The 13,521-nt window shown below is 51.5% G+C and overlaps 1 protein-coding gene across 3 annotated transcripts in view; it reads right to left on the bottom strand.

The window, feature by feature from the left end:
* The window catches only part of TMOD1 (tropomodulin 1), a 32,912-nt gene extending 23,774 nt beyond the window's left edge, over positions 1 to 9,138 (bottom strand). The window contains exon 1 of one of the 3 annotated variants that reach the window (XM_084278173.1): positions 9,006 to 9,138. The gene's annotated coding sequence lies outside the window, so the exon portion shown is untranslated. Of the gene's footprint in view, positions 1 to 8,364; positions 8,422 to 9,005 lie in introns of those variants that run through there. The other 2 variants (XM_084278175.1, XM_084278174.1) reach the window with 2 other exon arrangements.
* Between the last annotated feature and the right edge of the window lie 4,383 nt (positions 9,139 to 13,521).

Genomic DNA, 13,521 nt, shown 5'->3' on the forward strand with positions numbered 1-13,521 from the left:
AGCAAGCCGAATTCCAAGAGAACACAGAAGTGTCACAGAGAAAAGAGACTGCTTTGCCCTGGGCGCCGTGCACTGCGGCGTGGCTGCAGCCTTGCGCACACCCGTGCTGGGAAGCCCAGCCTGTCACTGCACAAACTCCCATGTGCATGCGAACAGCAGGATGTTATGGGAAGCCCTTTTCTCTTCAAACACACGTGGAGAGGAATCGCAACTAACCTCAGCAAAGGCTTCTGGATGATAAAACTCTCAGTCCGATGTCACCCCGATCTCAGCACTTCACGGCGGGCTGCAGCACACGGCTGCCAATCCCACGGCCACAGGGCCTGCAGCACACCGCAGGGTTTGGTGCGTCCCAAGCCACCAGCCACACCAAACTGCCAGCAAAAGGCAGAAGCTGGTGAGAGACACTGCTGAAGAACTGAACGTCCCCTGCCCCCAGGCCACCCAAGTCTTCTGGAAAACTTTTTCAGTGCTTTGAAATAAGCAAGCAGACCAAGGGCTTGGTTTCTGGGATTAAGGAGGTGGTCAACAAACATCACCAGCATGGGTATCCATGATTCTTGGAAAAACTTTCAAGTCTGAAGGCAGACAGCTATTCAGGATGAAAGCTGTTCTGAAGCAGCAGTGGAGGCAGGAGTTAACCTGATGAAGGACAACCCAGCTCCAGAACAGTTCACACTGGACTCATGCAGGGTTTGATTTATGAGATTTTTTTTTTCATAGGTTAAGCATAAACCTGAGTCAAAGTTCAGACCTTTCTACAGTATAAAAACAATAAACTAATGTCGACCAACCCTTACGTAGTTGATAGGATTTCTTCTTTCTTTGACTTGTAGTGTAACTTTAAAGAAAAATGCTGGTGGGGTTTTTTTGAGAAACTATATATTCACCTCAAGTATGAGCTCAAGAGAAGTTAAATACTTCCTGTGCATACACTTACACCTCCATGAGCCACTCATGTGTAAATCCAAGATGCATGTCATGCAGACAGGAGGAGCAAACCTCTCAGTCTGAGAGAGCTGGGCCTGTTCAGCCTGGAGAAGGCTCAGGGGAGACCTTACAGCAGCCTTCCAGCACCTGAAGAGGCTACAGGAGGGTTGAGGAAGAACTGTTTCCAAGGGCATGGAGTGACAGGACAAGGGGTAATGGCCTTAAGCTGAAGGAGGGGAAATTTGGTTTAAGATATAAGGAAGAAATTCTTCCCTGTGAAGGGAGGTGAGGCACTAATAGAAGAGGTTGCCCAGAGAAGCCGTGGCTGCCCCCTCCCTAGCAGTGTTCCAGGCCCGGATGGATGGGGCTTTGGGCAACCTGGGCTAGTGGAGGGTGTCCCTGCCCATGACAGGGGGTTGTGACTAAATGGGCTTTGAGGTCACTTCCAACCCAAACCCTTCTGTGATTCTATGAAATCAGGTCCAATTAGTTTCCTAAATTAAGACTACTATTTTTATGTTGTTTCTCAGTCCACTAATAAAGCTTAAGGCCACTAACTAATGCAGTCTCATACAGGACTCAAACCCTAATTTCTGGTCAAGCTGCACATGCATGCAAAGGGTCCATCAGTACATGTGTAACATGGGGCCTTGGCATCTCCTTAAGCTGACTGTCAGGGACTGCAGCACAGAATGACAGGATAGGGGGTTGGAAGGGACCTCTGGAGCTCTAGTCCAACCTCCCTGCCAGAGCAGGATCACCTAGAGCAGGCTGCACAGGACAGCATCCAGGCGGGTTTTGAATATCCCACGTGAAGGAGACTCCACGACCTCTCTGGGCAGTCTGTCCCAGTGCTCTGCCACCCTCACAGTAAAGAAATTCCTGCTTATGTTTAGGTGGAACTTCTTATATTCAACTTTGTGCCCATTGCCTCTTGTCCTGTCACTGGGCACCACTGAAAAAAGACAGACCCCATCTTCCTGACACCCACCCCTCAAGTCTTTGTAAGTATTGATAAGATTCACCCCTCAGTCTTCTGCAGGCTACAAAGCCCCAAGTCCCTCAGCCTGTCTTCATGAGAGAGATGTTCTAGTCCCCTAATCATCTCTGTAGCCCTTCTTTGTACCCTACCAGTAGCTGCCTGTCCTTCTTGAACCAGGGAGCCCAGAACTGCACACAATCTTTCACGTGAGGCCTCACCAATGCAGAGTAGAGGGGAAGGAGAACCTCCCTCAGTCTGCTGGCCACACTTCTCTTGATACATCCCAGGATGCCACTGGTTTTCTTGGCCATGAGGACTCACTGAAGGAGAGAGCTAAGGCATTTTCAAGGAGGTCCAGACCAGAGGCACTTGGATAAGGGGAATCCATTACATATAGTAGACCTGATGCAGACATAGTGGGGAAGTAGGCATGAAGAACATACGCCCACTAAAAAGTGAGTCTCTGCTGGTCCTGCAGCTCATGGGACAGCCTGTGAACCCCTGGCTTGTATCCCAGCACACCTGGGTACTGGTAAGCAAGAGCCTGACTTCACAGCTGAACTGCTGTTTGAGTCACTGTTGTGGTTTTAGCCCCGGCTGAGAGCCAAGATCCACGCAGCTGCCTGTTCCTTAAAGGAAAAGAGCAGGGGAAGGGCGAAAGGTGGGGGGTGAGAGGCAAGGGAAGGGAAAAGGAAGGGGCAAATAACAACCCCAAAACCAAGAAACTAAAAGGCCTGTGGATTGGGATAAGGATAGTTTACTAAGATAACAGAAAGATAAAATATAACAATGCTGACAGGACTTTAGAGCAAAAATATATGAAGCTGTTGATACACGATGCAGTTTCTCACCAAACCACACAAACCACACAACTCAGGCCGTTGTATACCCTCGGTATACTGGGCAGGACGTAACTGGCATGGAATACTCTCTTTGGACAGTTTGGGCACCTGTCCTGGCTTTGCCCCTCCTTTCTCATGAAGAGCTGAGAAAGTCCTTGACTGTCTGACAGCAACTAAACCCATCAGGGTGTTATCAGCACTGCTTTCATTTTAACTCCCAAACACAGCATTCCATCCGCTGCTACAGATGAAGTTAACTCCATCCTGACCGAAACCAGGGCAGTCACTGAGCACCCCAGCATCATCAGTTCCCAGGAGGAGAACTTCTCTTACTATGCTTTCAAGAAGGGATGAACAAATTAGGCCCAGACCCAGTATAAACAGAGAGAAAGATGCACGTCAGCTCCTTCTGAGACAACATCTAAAAACATGAAACTACAAGAATTTTGCAAAACTCAGTAGCAAAGCAGAGCTGAGCACAGGATTGGGATCTGTCCCCAGTGCCATCACACATCCTTATGCATTCAGAGTCTTGATCACTGTCACTAGCTGCCCTGGTCAGATGCAGGTGTGCTGGAAAACCAATGCTCTCCTCCCAGCACACAGGTAAAAACATCACACCTGGCGCCAGTGGCCCCTTCCCTGGCAGACACAACCAGCAGCAGCCTTGCAGGTGACCACACGCCCTACACCTGTGGTACTCACAGTGAGATGTTCACCCCACTTCAAGTGAAGATACTTTGTTCTCACTGAGCATCAGGTCCTTGGCTTGCAGAAATGAAGGGAAGCTAAGCCCCTAAACCCAGTCCTTTTAAGGGAATCGTCTCCTGCACATTTTCGATGGATTAATTTTCAGGCTGATCTCACTTTCTCAGCCAGCTTTGTAACAATGCCTGAACACTGCAGCACCACCACGAATGTACGAGGGGTTGAGAGAGGCTTGCTATCGACAGCACACTGGACTAGCAGTTCAAGCTGCACTAGAAAACATCTAGTCAGGAGGACCACAGAGGCATGTATCCTCCTCTGCTTAGCACCACTGAGGCTGCAGCTGGATACTGCATCCAGATTGTTAAGCCTTAGCAGAAGATAAGTCTAGACAAGCTGAAGAAAGTCCAGTGTAGGGCCAACGGGATGGGCAGAGGCCAGGGACACGGAAAATGTTAGAAGAATCAGAGAGAACTGGACTTCTTCAGCCTGGAAAGGCGAAGGCTGCAGTGTGATTTAACTGCAGTCATCTGCTGCTTAAAGGGAAGGATTTCTAGAAAAGACAGAACCTCTGAGGGTTGTGCTGCAGAAGCAAGGGACTTAGCCAAGGTGACCTTCCATCCTGTCTGAGCTCATGGTGGCTTGAACAGATCACAGACCTCTGAGGAAACAGAACCTCTGAGGCAGACAGAACTCTCAGGGGTTCTGTTTCCTCAGAGGTGCACAGGGGAAGGACAAGGGGCAATGGGAACAAGTTGGGGCCAAAGAACTCGAAACTGGACAGCAGGGAAAACTTCCTTAATGGAAGAATCTTGCAGCCCTTGGACAGGGACCATAGATGAGATGGGAACTCTATCCTTAGACATTCAATGCTCAATTGCAGAACGTTCTGGGCAACCTGATGTAGCTCTGGGGCTAGGCCTGCTCAGAGAACAACACTGGACCAGGAACTTCCAGAGGTCCCTTCCTATCTAAACTTTGTGTGACTAGCTCTCAGCAGAACGGCTGCCCAGCCATCCAGGTTCCTCCTCTGAATGCCAGGAGGTTACACAGGATGGGAACTGGATTCCAAGCTGGCCCCTAAAAAAACTTCTTGTTTTCTGCACTCACTTTATAGAGCTGAAACAAGTCCTCACTGCTATGATTCAAGTTTGAATTCTGGCTCAGCACAAGGAGGTTTAGCTGCCTTCCCCATAAACAATCTGTTCAAGCCACCATGAGCTGAGACATGGTTGAAGGTCACCTTGGCTAAGTCCCTTGCTTCTGCAGCAGAACAGTGAGTCATTCAGCCTCCAGAAGACCATCACAGTATCTCTCTTTGCAGCTCTTGCCCTCTGAGCAGCTCTTGTGCAGCCTGCAGAATAGCCAAGCATCATATTAAATGATTCCAAATCATACAAGGTAGTTATGTCCCAGGCCGTGCTCAGCAAAGCATGCCCACCAGGTCTATCTTCATTCCTCAGCCTTTCCACAGCAGAGGTGGGCAGTGCTGGTACATTCATGCCCTGGATGAGAAGAGTGGACAATGAAAAGAGAGGGTATGCTCCAGAGAGTGAGAAGCTCTGTCATGTCAGATGTAGAAAGCAGAGCTCAGGATGCATCCTAATTCCTCCTAGTCAAGGCAGTCATCAACTAGACAAGTGGGTCGTGCCTAATGAAATCTGATGGGGAATCAGCTCTCCCTTCAGGAAACAGACTTCTCCAAGGAAGATCTGGATTTCCTCTGCTTTGATAAAACCTCACAGCCAGCAGCTTTTAACGTGAAACTCGCTGCAATTCACGTTCACCTTAGTAAAATATTTGAAAAGAAACATCTGGAAGGAGGCTATCCAGCACACCCTGACTTCTGCCTCTCTAAATGACATGCCAGCCATGCAAAAGAGGTAATCCTACCTGAAGTTATCATCACCACTCAGAAACCTACTGTAATGAAGTTCAATACCCTGTAGTCAACACTTACTGATGATGATGCTTCATTCCAATGGGAATCCTCATGCTGGAGATGACATTCCCACCCTTGCACTTGACAGCTCCACAGCAATTCCCTTGCTGTCCAAGGTCACGTGTGCACTAGGAAAAGCTCACTGTGATGGACCAAAGTGACCTCTCCCTTCATCCACTGAGGAAAGTCTGACATAGGTTGCAGTCTCCTGGACCTTCCCCTCTCCTTCAGCTCATCCAGATCCTAACGCAATACTCGGAAGCTGCCTGTGCCTCCTGTCCCTCCTCTTTTCCTCAAGACTCCTACAGCCTGCAAGGCAGAGACTCAGTAATTACCAAGTGCTCTTACTTATCAGGGCTACCCAGAAAACATTCCAGATGTTTAGTGAGCAGGCAGCATGTAATAGGGTCAAACTCTACCAAAGCCTAGATACAATCCAGCCCAGCTGAACCTCCCCACTGCCTATTTTTAAGGCACACACTTGTAAACACGTTATGTGTTCTCCTATTTGGGGTGAAGCTCTCTCATGCACCTGGCATGTACTTAATTGCTTAATTACCAATGCCTATGAAAAGCACATGGGCACACTTGAGTCATTAGTGACAGGAGGCACCAGTTCCTGCTCTGTAACTCGAACCCTTCCACTTGGAAACTGCTGCCAGCACCATCTCCACTGAAAAGGGACCCTGGGTTTCTTGCCTGAATTTAGGTCAGTCCTTGGATGGACTCCTGCTTCTCTGGCATACTCTAGTTGAAGGGAGCAGCTGCACCTCATGGATGCCATGTGAAAACAGGAGCAGAAAGGCTCCTGTCTTGCCCTGAGCAGTGCCTCAGACCCTTGAAGAGCAGATGGTCATGTCCTGTAAAGCAGAGGTCCTGCTAGACTATCCAGAGAAAGGCACAGAGAACTGTTAGTAACACACCACTAACGTTCCCAACTCCAACCCACTGCTAGTGTGGTTGAAACAGAAGAAACAGAAATGAAAGGTGTCATTAAGGTGTAGCTAATTAAGACCTAGACAGGTTGATTCTTAATGAACACGGTAGCAAAACCAGTGCTGCTCCAGCAGCAATGAGCTGTACGCTGTGCATGGAAACAGAATGAAATCTACCAGAGGTGTGACCTCCACAGTCCTCTGAGGCCTGAGCAAACAAAGATACCACCTCCAGCTGGGAGAGCTACTAAACTGCACCGTGCTGGCACAGGGCAGAGCTCTGGGGCACAGCTTTTGCCTTGCTTCCATGCTTCTCCCAGGGCATCCGCTACTGGTTGCTGGCAGCCAGACTGTCCTGCACTAGGCAGGCTCTGGCCTGACCCAGGATAGCCTCTTGTATGTGGTTATCTCATTCACTGTGAACAAGTAAAAAGATCTCCCTCCCAGGAGGGTGATGCAGCTCTGAGACAGGGCACCAAGGAGGTGGGGGTCTCCTTTTTGGTGGGGGCAGTTTCTAGATATAGGCTATACAAAGCCATAGCCTCCCTGGCTGAGGAGAGAGCTGCTGTGACTTGGGGATGGACTTGGGAACTGCTGAGCCACTGGCAATGCCGGTGCCCTGTGGCAACACCCGTATGATGATTTAGCAGCACGGAGCTGTGGAGCACATTTTTTATCTCCTGTCTCTTCAAAGAGTCTGATCATCTTACAAAGTAAACATTTTGTCCCTACCAAGAACACAGAAGTGAAGACAGAGTCTTTCCTAGCTCATGAGCTGCCATTTGCTATCACAGAGGAGAAAAATCAGGAATCAGACCTCAGCCTGCTCCCCTTGAGCTGTGCTGGACTTTCACAAAAACTCCATGTGCCCTGAAAACAGTGAAGCAGGAAGCTAAAAAGTAAGTCAATTCACCTGCAAACATTACACTCAAGAGCACATCACTCTATGGGACATCTAGCAACAGGGGACAGGTGCTTCTTACAAAAGGAGCATTCAGGAACTCTTGAAAAGATAAACTTTCCTTTGGGTGAATAAAAGTGGAATATGGGCAAAGGAAATCAGCAGTAACAGCCTGTCTCCACATCTGTTTGACTGTCCCAAATACACCAAGCAGGAGGGGCGGCAACAACATATTCTCAATATTATGCAAAAAACATATTATCTGGAGACAAGCCAGCAGACCATCACGGAGGAGAGATATGTGGAGAAAAGAACAAGATGAGTCAGGCAGGAAAACAAAGCAATGCTGGGCTGGGGGAGGGAAGCCCTGACAGGAGGGAAGCTGAGCCCTTGAAATGAGCAGTGGTGAGCATACGATGCAGTGTACTTGTTGGAATGCACATACTTTAGGGCAACAGGTACAGAGGCTGTCCAGAGACACCAGCGCAGACTCTTCTACACCAGTGCAAAAGGCAGTTGGCTCTGGGCAGCCCAGCTCCTTCTTCTAAGGAGACAAAAGCTGAAGGGCTCAGTCCCAGCTGAAGTTAGGCTTGCACACTCAAAGGCTTGCCCAGTATTATGGGCTTGTCTGAGAGAAGGTGCCACCTCTTGGTAGAAATCCTGTCTCTCTGATAAGAAGTGAGGAATGCATTCTTCACTCTCACATGAGCTGGCAGCTCACACACGAGGAAGGAATTTTATACACTCAAAAATAACCTCAGCCAAGGCTGAGCACCCCACCAGCTCAAGGTCCCATACTCATGTATGGGAAAGATGTAAACCAACTAGATAGAGGGCCTTTGCCTGGGGATAGGGCAGCTGGCCCAGAAACAGGGCTGCAGGCAACGGGTTCAGCTCTACAAACCATCCAGGACCATTTCAAAAGCAGACGCAGACAGATGAACACACCAGGACGGCATGTGAATGGGGGCAGAAGCTGCGGTCAGCTGAGTGAAGGGAAGTTATCTCCGAGACAGGCAGCACCTTTCAAGCAAAGCAGCGACTGACCCAATCCCGACAAAGGACAGGCATGGAGAACACACAAGGACTCAATGGGTCTCCCCCTCACCCCCTCCCCTTAATACCTACTTCTCCCTCACAAGCGCAGTGCGGGTTTCTGTCGATCCATCCCCCGGAGAAACAGTTCCCAGCAAAGCCCCCGGGATTACAAACGCAACCGCAGCGAGAAACCCCCACCCACCCACCCCCCCCCGCGCTGCTCCGCGCCCCCCTCCGCGCGGCTGCGGGGCCCTCGCACCGCCGGCAGCTCCCGGCACTGCCCCGCGGCACCGGGGCCCTCGCACCGCCGGCAGCTCCCGGCGCTGCCCCGCGGCACCGGCCTACCCGCGGGGCGCCCCTGCCCGCCGCGGACACCCGCCCCGCGCCGCCAGCCCCGCGCCTGCCCCCGGCCCTGCCCCTGCCCCGCGGGCTCCCGGCTGCGGGGCACGGCCCGAAGCACAGCGGCTGCCGCAGACCCCGCCGACAGCCCCGCGCACCCGGGCGCAGCGCTGCGATCCCCCGGGAGCGGCTCCCGGCAGGCAGGGAGAGGGTGGGGGAGAGGCGGTGCGCCCCAGCACCCGCTCCGCCGCCCCTGCGCGCTACCGGGCGCACTCTGCGCGGAGGCGGCCGCTATTTATGTCGAGCCGGTGCCGCCCGGTGCCGGCCAAACATTCTGCCCAGATAAGGGTCGGGCCGGGCCCGTCCCGCCATCCCGCCGCCCGCTTACCGCACCCGTGAGCCGAGCCGAGCCCAGCCGAGCCCAGCCCGGGCGGCGCGTCCTGCCCCCGCCGGCTCCGCCGCTGCGGGGGGCGGGGGTCCGGCCCCGGCCCCGGCCCCGGCCCGGCCGTCACTCAGCGGGGGCCGGCCCCGTTGCTTCTCCCGGCCGCGAACAGCTGTGCCGGGCTCGGCCCCCCGCCGCGGGTCTCGGGTTGGGTCCGTCCTTACCCTCCGCCCGCAGCCGGGAGGACACGAATGCACCGTCTGTGCCCAGGGCACGGCGGGCGCTGAGGAGAAGGGGCAGGCTGCGCGGCCGGCAGCCCCGGGGCAGCACGGACAGCGCTGGCCGCCCAAGGTTCTTCCCTGCTGTTAACGGTCGGTGCGCGCTGGAGCCTGCCTTTAGTCCCGGAGCAACTTCCTTCAGGGTGACAGGCTGGGTGCTTGGGCAAAACACCTTTTGGAAAGCCCCGCGAGAGGTGCACGCCTGAGTGCCTGGAGACCCTGGGCACCGTGAAGCGCTCTGTGGCCACAGCTAGAACTCCTTCCCTGGGATGAGAGGAGCAGGGGGGTGTCAAGTCTCAGCCAGGCGAAAGTCATGACAGCCTAGCCTCAGGCTGGGGGTGGCCACACTACCAGCACCGCTGGACCCCTGCATCTGCAAGTGTGGGCACTGTATAAAAGCAGTTCCTCACAAATACCATCTATTATCAGTGAACCTCTACTAATTCTGTGTCTTACTTTACTCCCTGTTCATATATTCAGTGACAGCAATCACCTAGAGTGGCTCCAAGCCTGCCATCAGCCCGGAGAGATGCCTTCCAACCTCATGTCAAGGGTTTAATGATGTTGCTGCCAAATCTCCTTTCCCCTAACTCACCTTCAAGTAAAGCCCCATGGATTTGTCCTATAATCTTTTTTAATAAATCTCCCACAAAGTATCAGTCCCAAGCTCCTCCTTATCCCCACTGTCCAGCCCCCACCAGCAGCCCCGATCCAAGAGTGCAGAGGAGGGCAGTCCATCCGAACAGCCTCTCACTTCCCCAGGCCTAGTGATGCTCTTCATCTGAAAATGTCCCCTGTCTCCCTGAGATGGTATCTAGCTTTTTTTTTTTTTGGGTGGCTTGTCATACAGCTGACCTGGCTGGTGTTGAAGTTCTGTGTCCCATGGCATTTGCAGAAAGATCTGCAGCTAGCCATGGAAGTATTACTCATGACTGGGCCACACAAAGGAAACACTCTAATTCAATGCATGCCCCAGAGGTGAGTGGGATTGGGGATCAAGCCATTGGCATCATCCCAGCTGCTGTCAGGAGTGAAAAAGGCTTTTAGAAGCATCCAGCTCACCTACTGATTGACCCAAATGTCTGAATTTCTTCAGGCTGAAGAAGCCTGATAGGTACCAGATCAGACAAAACTAGATGCCAATGTCTATGTCACCTGCTTCCCAACTGTCTTTCTGAAGAGTGTGCAAGCCACATGCAGCTCAGGAAGGGATCCACTGGCACAACCAAGCTTCCCTAAAAGCCCACACTGGTTTTGCACATGGAGATACACGAACCACTTATTTTAAACCCCATCTGGCTGCTGTTGGATTTAGCTCTGGGGGCACCAAAAGCTCATCCCATGTGAGTGCTACAGTCCCCTTAGAAAGCACCGAGCCTGTCCCCACCAGGTCAGACATTAACCCAGCCTCTCAGAAGATTTGTTTTCAGTGTATCAGTGGTGCTATCATGACATGCCACAGTAATGAATGCTGTAAGTCACACACCTTGCAGCACTGTTCACAAGACACACTGCACCACTAACTCCAACTACTCCTAAGCTGCTCTTCACAACAGCTCTCAAGGTCGTGGCTCGGTGTGCTTGAAGGATGTCAGCTCAGGTCACCAGCTCCTCGTGCCCCAGCCAAGCTTTAACCTCACAGAGCAGGGCATTCCCCTGTTCAAGACCTCCAGCCTGAAAAATACCCGCAATGAACAAAAGGACTCAGAGGGAAGCCTTCAGACACTATGAAGGTTTAAAGTGAGGGGTTCTGTCATTGCACGATTCTTCATCACTTTTCTTGTCTAACACAATCAGCGCATGAGACTCTCGGCCCTTGAAGGTTTCCTGATGTGAGGCAACTGTGGGAACAAAGGATGAGTGTGATGAAAACACAGCTGCAAAAGAGCTTTGCAAGAGAAGTCTCCCTGAATGGGGAAGAGTAGTCCAGGAGTAGAAACCTTAGAGATATGAACGTATTTTGGGATGGCAAAGAGGGCTCTCACATTTCTCTGATGGAACAGACTTCCTCAGGATGGCCTGAGGAGATGGAAGCAGGCAAATTTAACAAAATACAGTTGAGATGGAAAAACAGAAAAAGAGGTGGTTTCAAAGTGCTTACCGTTCACAGGCTTGGGAAAGTAAGAGATCTGCTTTGTTATTTAATTATTACAGTGCCATCTGTTTCCCCTAGGTAATGAATGCTCGTTTTCCAGTTTATAAAATTCACAATGATCATAAAACATGTTGAACAATGATGCATTCCATTTTACTAGATAGAAAGTTATCTTGGGTGAGGTCCCAAGAATTACACACTGCATCTCCACATCTGAAGGGTCAATCAGCTGGGTTTCTGCAGACACATCATACCAGGTCTTGGTATTTATAGTGAAACTGGAGTTCCAGAGAATTTCCAGGCTCTCCCCCTCTCTTCAGAAAGATTGCCTAACACCTAACCTAAACTTACCTTTGTGCAATCTAAGCCCTTACATGTCCTGTTTCCCCTGCATAAAAAACCAGATTCTTTTATCAGTGAAAACTTTATAAAGTTCCTTCTCCTTTCTTCTCCTTCTCCTATTCCAGACTAATGACTGTTAGAGCTTTGTGTGACCTGGTTCTGGTGGAGGAGTGGGGGCTGCAGGGTGGCTTCTGCAAGAAGCAGCCAGAAACTTCCCCAGGGCCTGACAGAGAGCTGGGCTCAAGGCTGGACCCAACGCTCATCAGTGGCAGTCGTAGTGCCCCTGGGGTAACATATTTAAGAGGGAAAAAACCCACAAGCAAGTGGATGCATTTTGCCACCAGAGAAGGGAGTGAGAAGATGTGAGAAACTGTGCAGGCACCAAGGCCAGTGAAGAAGGGGAGGAGGAAGAGGCACTGCAGGCACTTGGAGAGATTCCCCTTCAGCCTGTGGAGAAGACCATGGTGAAGCAGGTTGTCCTTTGCAGCGCATGGAAGATGATGGGGAGCTGAGACCCCACCTGCAGCTCATGCAGAGGCCCCATGCTGGAGCAGATGTAGACATACGGAAGATGTTGTGACCTGTGTTGGAGCAAGCCCCTGGCAGGACCTGCAGCCCATGGAGAGAGACACCCACACCAGAGCAGGTTTGCTGGGGGGAAGGCTTGTGACTCTGTGGGTGACCAGGTTGGAGCAGTCTGGTTCTGAGAGACTGAGACACATTTTGTGATTTGTGACTGTACCCCATAGCAGTGACCCACGCTGGGGCAGCTGGTGAAGACCTGAAGCCCTGTGGGAAAGGACTCATGTTGGAGAAGTTTGTGAAGGACTGTCTCCTGTGGGTGGGACCCCACGGTGCAGCAGGGGAGGGGTGTGTGGAATGAATGCCCTCCTCCCCTGTTGAGGAGGAAAACAACTGTAAGGAACTGACCAAAACCCCCATCCCCAGCTCCCTGACAGCTGGTGGGGAAGGGAGTTAAATCATGACTGAAGTTCAATCTACTAAGGGAGGGGTGGGGGGAGCTGCTTGAAGACCTGCTTGCACTTCTCACTATCTGACTCTGGTGTCACTGGGTGTGTGGTGTAGTGTAATAAATTAGAGTTTCTTTCCTTTCTTCTGTGTTGAGTCTGTTTTGCCCATGACACTAATTGCAGAATGCTCTCCCTGCCCTTATCCTGACTCCTAAGCCCCTCAATATATATTTTCTCCCCTGTTCAGCTGGAAAGGGGAGTGACAGAGCAGCTTTGATCAGTGTCCGACCTCCAGCCCGGGTCAAACCACCACAAATACAGATCCTTATATTTAAACCAGGTTTCCTAGACTTTCATGTTCTTGTTTTCACCTGGATTCTCTATAATCAGTCCACATCTTGTAGGACAGTACCCAGAACCAGCATGCAGGATTCCTGTGGACGTTGTCAGAATGGAAAGATCATGTGAAAAACTAACTCCGACACCTGCTCGAGTTCAGACACAGGCAGTGGAAGCCCCTCTGGCAAGGTGCCATGCGTTCCTGAAAGCAGAGAAACCATTCACAATAATCCCCAAACACAGACTGCTGAGGAGGTGAGGTTTAGATCCACGCGACGTACAGAAAGCGGCAGGTCTGACGCTGCCCAGAGAACTGCAGACTAACTACCCTGTGGATCAAACTCAAATGCTCAGTATGGCACAGCCAACACCTTCTGCCTGTTTTTCAAAGCCAGGTGTCCTGGTTTCGGTCAGGATGGAGTTAATTTCTTTTCCAGCAGCAGGTGGAGTGCCGTGTTTGGGAGTTGGGATGGGAGCAGTGCTGAGAGCACCCTGAT

The sequence above is a fragment of the Gallinula chloropus genome (genome assembly GCF_964237585.1).
Source record: "Gallinula chloropus genome assembly, chromosome: Z".
NCBI lineage: Eukaryota > Metazoa > Chordata > Aves > Gruiformes > Rallidae > Gallinula > Gallinula chloropus.